Below are 7,529 nucleotides of genomic sequence, written 5' to 3' on the forward strand. Positions count from 1 at the left end.
AGCTGGGACACAATGTAACCCAGTTTAGTCTTGTTGTATAGGTGATACCAATCTTTGTTATAACCTTGATACTGAAACATTCTAAACCCCTATAAAGACCAGAGGCATTTGACTGGAAATAGTCAATACAGCAACAACTCAGGAATCTTAAAAGGTGGATGTGGTAAGAGCATCTATAAAATCCCCTTGTGTACAGGTCTTTAATGTGAACTTCTGCTCCCTGATTTGTCTCAAGTGGATGCCACGTACTGAAGACTGCTGGGAAATTTTTGCATGGTATAAGACAAGTGCTACAAAATGGTAAAACTCAGATATTAATTTTTCAGAGGCCAGGGAAGTAATATTTATTATTTGAGGAACCAGGGACACTGGTGCAGTCACTAAAGGAGGACATTGTCCCCCAAACACTTTACTATCCTGGGGACTTCTCCCTGAGTTCAGTTGCATGACTAATACATTCTCACTCCTGGTCTCGCCAACTTTTTCTATGTGGTTGTATCACTAGTCAGGGGAATGTCCACTCTCTGTGAGGCCTGGAGAATGTACTCTTGCTGTTAAAAAAAAATTCTGACGTTAAGACTACATGGATTATTTTCCTTAACTATGGAATTATGGGCTATGTCATGATGATTTCTGTGAAGAAAGGCCCCGGTTACTGGCAATTGCATCAGATAAAGGTCAATACTGATGTAAATATTAACTAATTTATTAATGAGAACTTAATCTTCCTTATGTTCTGTGAGCATCAACAGCTGGAACAGGTTCCCCTCCCACCCTTCAAACTTTGCTTTGAAATCTGAAAAATTTAGCAAATCGAATCCTGGCTGCTCAACTTGGCAAAGTGTTAATGCTTCACTTCAAGTTAACCCTTAGAACCCAGAGGACATGAATCACAGTGAAGTATGATACCCATCTTCAGAACTCTGTCTCCCCCATGTAGTTTGGCGGCCTCCTGGCGGATGATCCACTCCTCTTCTTCGCCTCAAAAGACCCAACTCCCTCCAAACTCATTAACTTCTCAAAATACCCCACTCTCTAACTGTTTCCTTCTCTCTCCCTTTCAGCTGTCCACCTGATGTCAGCTCAGACGGTTGCCTTACAAAGCCTTGCTGACATGTTCGTGAATGAGGTCAGGAACTGTCACGAGACAGGTAGGTTGTGTCAAGCTGTCCTGCAGGGGCTCATCATAGGCATGAGTACTAGCTTCAGGGCTGACTGTCAAGAACCAGGATACAAGCCCCAAATTGGTTGTGAGTTCTATACTTAGATGTTCACCAACCAATTTTCAAGTGTAAACTCTCAGGCACTATTACAGCCTTACTGTGAGTCACAGACAGTCCCTTGGGTAGGCCGATCTGTCTTGCCACCAGGTAAGCCTACCTTTGTGAAAGATGGTCCCTTACACCAAGGATCACAGCAATACTTAGGTTACTCTCAGTCCCATGGGTCAAGTGCACTTTAGGTCTCACACCAAAGACGATGCTTGTAGTTAATCGTATAATAAACGATCTAAAGATATACTATAGAGGAAAAGGAGACAAGAAAGTTATTTACAAGGTAAAAGCAGGTAAATACATATACACACAAATGAGTTTCAATTTTAAGTTTAAAAAAGTAATAGAAGCTTCTATAATAAGCAAACTCTATGTGTCCTTTAGGACTAACCCAGGCTAAGCACCGAGGATCTTTTGCTTATGCCTAGTAATCCTTCCCCTCCAAAGTCCAAGCAGCATACAGTTCCTTCTTGTTCAATAATTAACAATGATCTAGACATCTAGGCCTCAATTTTCTCAACTCTGTATAAGAGTGTCTCCCCTCCCTGAAATTACTTCCACAGGAGAATAAGACTTCATACCTTTAAAAAACACTGTCACCTTCTGGAAAGAAGATAGAAAAAAGCATAACAAGCCAATGTAGGTGGTTATACATTCCTGCACAAAAGATTCACACTGGCAGATATCAGGTCCAATGCACACACTGATGAGTGTGTCATTCATGTGATCACTGAGCTTCAGAAATCCACAGTTTGGCAGATCAAGTGGCTTTCCAACTCCTTTGCACTGCCAGAGTGATGAAAAAGGGCTGGTCCATGGGAAATGATATGGCACTTTTGGTTTGGTCCTGCTTTCAGTAAAGTCAACAGCAAAACTCCCATTGATTTCAATGGGAGCGGCATTGTACCTTTAATATATTGTATGAAATCTATGGTCTGTGAGGCTTACACAGATGACACTTGCTGCACACCATGACTATTTAGAACTTAATTGAGATAGTGGGAGTAAAACTGCAATTCTTCTGCTCCAACATCGTAAGTCCCTAATGCTCAAGTTGAAGGAGGCTCTCCATTAGATAGCTATTAGCAGTACAGGATCTGTGACACTCTTGAGCCATTCTGATTCCATCCTACAACAGAAACTAGCAGTATATAGTGTACTACGGTGAAAGGAGATACCCATTTGTGGGTACATTACTAACTTTACTTTAGCCATGGAGGAAACCGAATTATTTTTTCATTGATTTGCATATTGGGGGTGGAAAATACAACTTAAATAGGAATTTCAATAAGTGTAAGGGTGTCATACTGAATTGATGTAATTGTGGGAAATTGTGGATGTGGAAAAATTGGAAAGAGTCCAGCAGAGGGCAGCAAAAATGATTAGAGGGCTGGAGCACATGAATCAGAAAAAAAAGGGTAATGTCAAATGGACACTGTGTATAATATCTGTCATCCTGTTCTCACTGGGAAAACTTGCCTATGAACACATACTAGATGTACTCATGCTAGCTACATTTTATATATTTTGTTAGGCCAAGGAAGTTATAAAAATAGAAATTTGAGAGAAGTGGGGGAAGGACAACTGGACAGAGACAGAGAGGGTTCAAAATGCTGCTGGAAAAGTAGAGGCTATTGAGTGACCTGCTCTCCTATCGTATTTCCCTGTTAACTGCCTTTCACTGGAGATGAACTCTCTGCTAATGCAGATGGTCACAGCTGGATGTAGGATGCTAGTGAGTGTGTAATGGCACTGGCAACTGTTTTTTTTCATATACAGCCTCTTTCACAAAGGTCTCCTTCTTGCCTCTGTAAGGCCCTTTGAGACCCTGCATATGGCAAGTGCAGGAAGATCTACCGCTACTGACATATTGTAGTTTGTGATGAAGTCTGTAATCTGTAGCTGGCCACCAAACCTTTCCTTGCTCAGAGCTGGATGAATTGTGTAGTGTCCATGAAATGCCTCTTTTTGAACTGCTCTTGTAATCCAAAGTAGCCGTAGATGACAAGCATTTTATACTTTTGTGAAAGGGGTTTTAAACAACATAGAAATCTACACAACGCTCCCTCCAGTCCTCAGATGGGAGGGCAGTAGGAGTGTTTGTATTTCACTGGGGCTTAGCCTTCACAGACCAACATGTGGGACCACAGAAAAGTGGAGAGATTCAAATCCAGTGGGGTTCATTTCCTGAGCATCCATAAATTCCCATGATTCAGCTTTTCAAAGATTTAGTCTACTAAGGAGAAGAGTTAGAGGGAGCTTTGTTGAAACATGGACTTAAGACCATGAAAACTGGTCATTCCTCCATAATGTTTAGCCCATAATGTGATAGGGCCACTCCATGAAATGTAATGTCACCTAAATTTATAATAAATACTCTTTCACACAGTGGGTGATCAGCCTATGGAATTTCACTGTTGCAGGAGGTCATCAGTTTAAATACTGTGGATGGATTTAGAAAGGAGCTGGTAAATGTTATTAAAAACTATTTGTTAACAGAGGTTGTCAGGGTTTTTTCCCCACTCTGAACTCTGGGGTAAAAATGTGGGGACCCGCATGAAAGACCCCTTAAGCTTATTTTTACCAGTTTAGGTTAAAACTTTCCCAAGGCACAAATTTCACCTTCTCCTTGAAGAGTATGCTGCCACCACCAAGTGATTTAGACAAAGAATCATGGAAAGGACCACTTGGAGTCTTATTCCCTCAAACCCTGAACCCCCTTTCCTGGGGAAGGCTTGAGAATAATATCCTCACCAATTGGTACAGGTGAACACAGACCCAAGCCCTTGGATCTTAAGAACAATGAAAAATCAATCAGGTTCTTAAAAGAAGGATTTAATTAAAGAAAAGGTAAAAGAATCACCTCTGTAAAATCAGGATGGTAAATACTTTACACAATAACAATAACAAAAGATTCAAAAACAGAGGATTTCCCCTCCAGGCAAAACTCTAAAGTTACAAAAACAGGGATAAACCTTCCTCTTAGCACAGGGAAAATTCACAAGCTACAACAAAAGATAATCTAACACATTTCTTTGCTATTACTTACTATTTTTTTTACTATTATATTACTTACTATCACTTACTATGCTTAGTTCAGATGTGGCTTAGGAAGATGTATTTTCCCTGCCCTGGTTCCTTGCTGACCCTGAGAGAACAAAGGACATCAAAACAAAAACCTTCCCCCACAGATTTGAAAGTATCTTCTCCCCTTTTGTTCAGGTGCCAACCAGGTTATCTGAGCTTCTTAACCCTTTACAGGTAAGAAAGGATTTTATGCTACCCTTAGCTGTATGTTTATGACAGAGGTGATCAAATCAAAAGCTATGAGGCAACATTTGATTGGCACAGAGGTCAGGAAAGAAGCTTTTCCTTCATGCATGGCACTGCATGTACATTATGTTGGAGTTGCCTTGGTATAAATCATTAGATATGGTCACTGCCAGAGGCAGGATGCAGAAGCCCAAAGGGTGTAGGATTCCAGGCTAGATGGACCTCAGTCAGGGCCAGATTAATTCTCCTGTGGGCCCAGGGCTATTAGATTTTGTGGGGTGCCTGTATACAAGTCTTTTTCCTGGGAGGGAGTTTGGCGCAGGAGGGGACTGGGGCAGAGGATTGGGGTGCAGGAGGGGGGTGCAGTATCTGGGAGGAAGTTTGGTGCAAGAGGGGACTGGGGGAGGGGGTGCAGGGTCTGGGAGGGAGTTTGGTGCAGGAGGGGGCTGGGGCAGGGGATTGAGGTGCAGGAGGGGGATTCTGATCTGGGGCAGGGTATTGGGGTACAGGAGGGGGCGTGAGGTCTGGGAGAGAGTTTGGGTGCATGAGGGGGATTCTGACCTGGGGCAGGGGGTTGGGGTGCAGGAGGAGGTGCGGGGTCTGGGAGGGAGTTTGGTGCAGCAGGGGGCTGGGGCAGGGGATTGGGGTGCAGGAGGAGGATTCTGATCTGGGGCAGGGGATTGGGGTGCAAGAGGGGGCGCTGGGAGGGAGCTTGGTGCAGGAGGGAGCTCCCGGCTGGGGCAGGGGATTGGGGTGCAGGAGGGGTTGCAGGGTCTGGGAGGGAGTTTGGTGCAGGAGGGGGTTCTGACATGGGGCAGGAGATTGGGGTGCAGGAGGGAGTGCAGGGTCTGGTCCGGGAAGTGCTTACCACAGGTGGCTCCTGGCCGGTGGCACAGCAGGGCTCAGGCAGGCTGCCCATCTGCCCCCATGCCGCTCCTAGAAGCGGCTGGCTGCTGGTATTATAGGAGCTGCAAGGACGGTGCTGGGGGCGGGAGCAGTGCACACAGCCACCTCCCCCACCCCACCTGCCAGGGGCTGCAGAGATGTGCCAGCAGCCAGACACTTCTGGGAGCGATGTGGGGCCAGGGCAGGCAGCCTGAGCACCTCAGAGATCACTGCTTGTGATTTATTTTTGCAGGGGCCCCCTTGAGCCGGGGGTCCGGGCTGCAGCCCCTAAAGCCCCTGCCTTAATCCGGCCTTGACCTCAGTTGGTAGGAGTATAAGATACAGTACTAAAAGGACCAAAGGATCCACTCCAGTGACCCCAGCTTGATCCCTATGGTTAATTAAACACTAAGGCCCAGATCCTCAAATGTATTTAGGAGCCTAATTCCAATTGATTTCAGTAGGAGTTAGGCATCTAAATACCTCTGAGGAGAGGATCTGGGCCCATGTCCTGAGCACAGCTCAGGGCTGAAAGTGTGAATGAAGAGGAAGGGGAATTTGGAAATCAGTACTGCAGGTTCATACAGAAGACTAGTCTCTGCTGGTGCTGGAGAAGTTAACATCCCTCACAACTGCCACAGCTCCCCCCACCCCCCAAAAAAGGGGGGGGGAGAAGGAGGTGTGTTAACTATTTAAGTGCATCATTCATTTAGATAAGAGGCAGTGGCAAGTGGCAACAGCTGAGGTGGTTTAGTTGTTTTGTGGTCCCATCAACAGAAAAAGGGAAGGCAGGAACAGAAAACAGAGAGAGAGAGGATGTGTGTGTGGGCGGGGGTGGTACCTGCCCAGCCACCTCAAATTTGAGTGGTGTTGCAACCTGGTGCATGGGGTTGCATGCCACTCAAATTTGGCCCAGCCACCCCTTTGTCATTCTAGCAGGGAAGAACTCCGCTGTTATGACAGCTCTGGTCAAGTGCCAAAGGAGGTGTGGGCCCTCCTCCCTTGTTGCTCCCCTGTTGGCAGCCTGGCTCCCCAGCTTTCCTTCCTCCTCTCATACTTATTCTGGGTGACTTCAGTTTCCAGGCTGCTGCCTTGCCTGATGGTGTGGCCATTCACTTCTTCTCCCTTTCCCACATGGTTGACCAGTGATCTAGTGTCATCTGCCTTGGTGCCTCTCTCCACCTCATCATGCCACACACTGCTCATCTCTGATCTCTGGTAGCTGATTTCCTATCTCTGTTCACCATTTTATCTCCTTTAACGTTGTTCACCATCCCCTGCTGTCCTCCTCCCCATACCCTGTGCTCACAACCTGGGTGTCATGTTCACTCACTTGCTCTCCTTTTCCCACACCGCCTGTTACCAAACCCAACTGGATCTTCCCTCACATCTCGGTAAACCCTGCCGAAGTCGCCATGTGTCTTTGTCCTGAAATGCAGCATGGGAAGCAGCCGGCTGAATGAAGCCAGAAGAAGGATTTAGTCAGGGAGCAGGGGTGTTGGGGAACCAGCCATTTCTTCTCCCATTTGGCGGCTGTTTAGAGGCAAGCAGAAGTGACACTCCAGTTCCCATTCTCAGCCCCTCCTCTCCCCCGCCCCGGGAGGGCAGTGGGGAAGGACTTGTACCCTGACTCCCGTGAGCTGATGTGCTGAAATCGCCTGGTTTTTAAGAGGGGGGCAGCAGGGGGGGGGAGCGGGAAGGGTTCCAAAGAGGAATCCAGAGCTATGGGGGCTGGATAGCCTAAGAAGTGGATCCCGTGAGCACAGACTGACGCGCTGCTCCCTGCTGGGGCTCCCCCTTTCTCCGCCCGGCGGGCAGCCCCAGGGGGAGAGTAACATGAATACCCAGGGGGCTCCCTCCACAGCCGAGACGCGGAAAGCACGGGGGTCGGTGTCTGGGATAATTGACAAGAAAATAAGCCAATAAAATGGCAATGACCAGCCTCGGGTGGCCCGGAATGACTCAAGAACCAATGACATTGCGGACCTCTGCCGGGTGGGCTCCAAAGTGCCGGGATGAAGCCAATGAGTTCTCGTCGGAGCGGCGGTGGGGGCGGAGTTAGGGAACAGATTACCCAATGCGCAATCTAATGGGCGG

At 46.9% G+C, this 7,529-nt stretch overlaps 1 long non-coding RNA gene across 1 annotated transcript; it reads right to left on the reverse strand.

The window, feature by feature from the left end:
* Positions 1 to 485: 485 nt before the first annotated feature.
* LOC123368739 lies at positions 486 to 7,222 on the reverse strand. Its single transcript, XR_006578874.1, has 4 exons — positions 6,766 to 7,222; positions 4,361 to 4,422; positions 1,381 to 1,520; positions 486 to 551 (listed from the first exon to the last, which is right to left on the reverse strand). It is a non-coding gene; the product is annotated as an uncharacterized LOC123368739 (long non-coding RNA).
* Positions 7,223 to 7,529: the final 307 nt, after the last annotated feature.

Source organism: Mauremys mutica, chromosome 4 (genome assembly GCF_020497125.1).
Source record: "Mauremys mutica isolate MM-2020 ecotype Southern chromosome 4, ASM2049712v1, whole genome shotgun sequence".
In the NCBI taxonomy this organism is placed as follows: Eukaryota; Metazoa; Chordata; order Testudines; family Geoemydidae; genus Mauremys; species Mauremys mutica.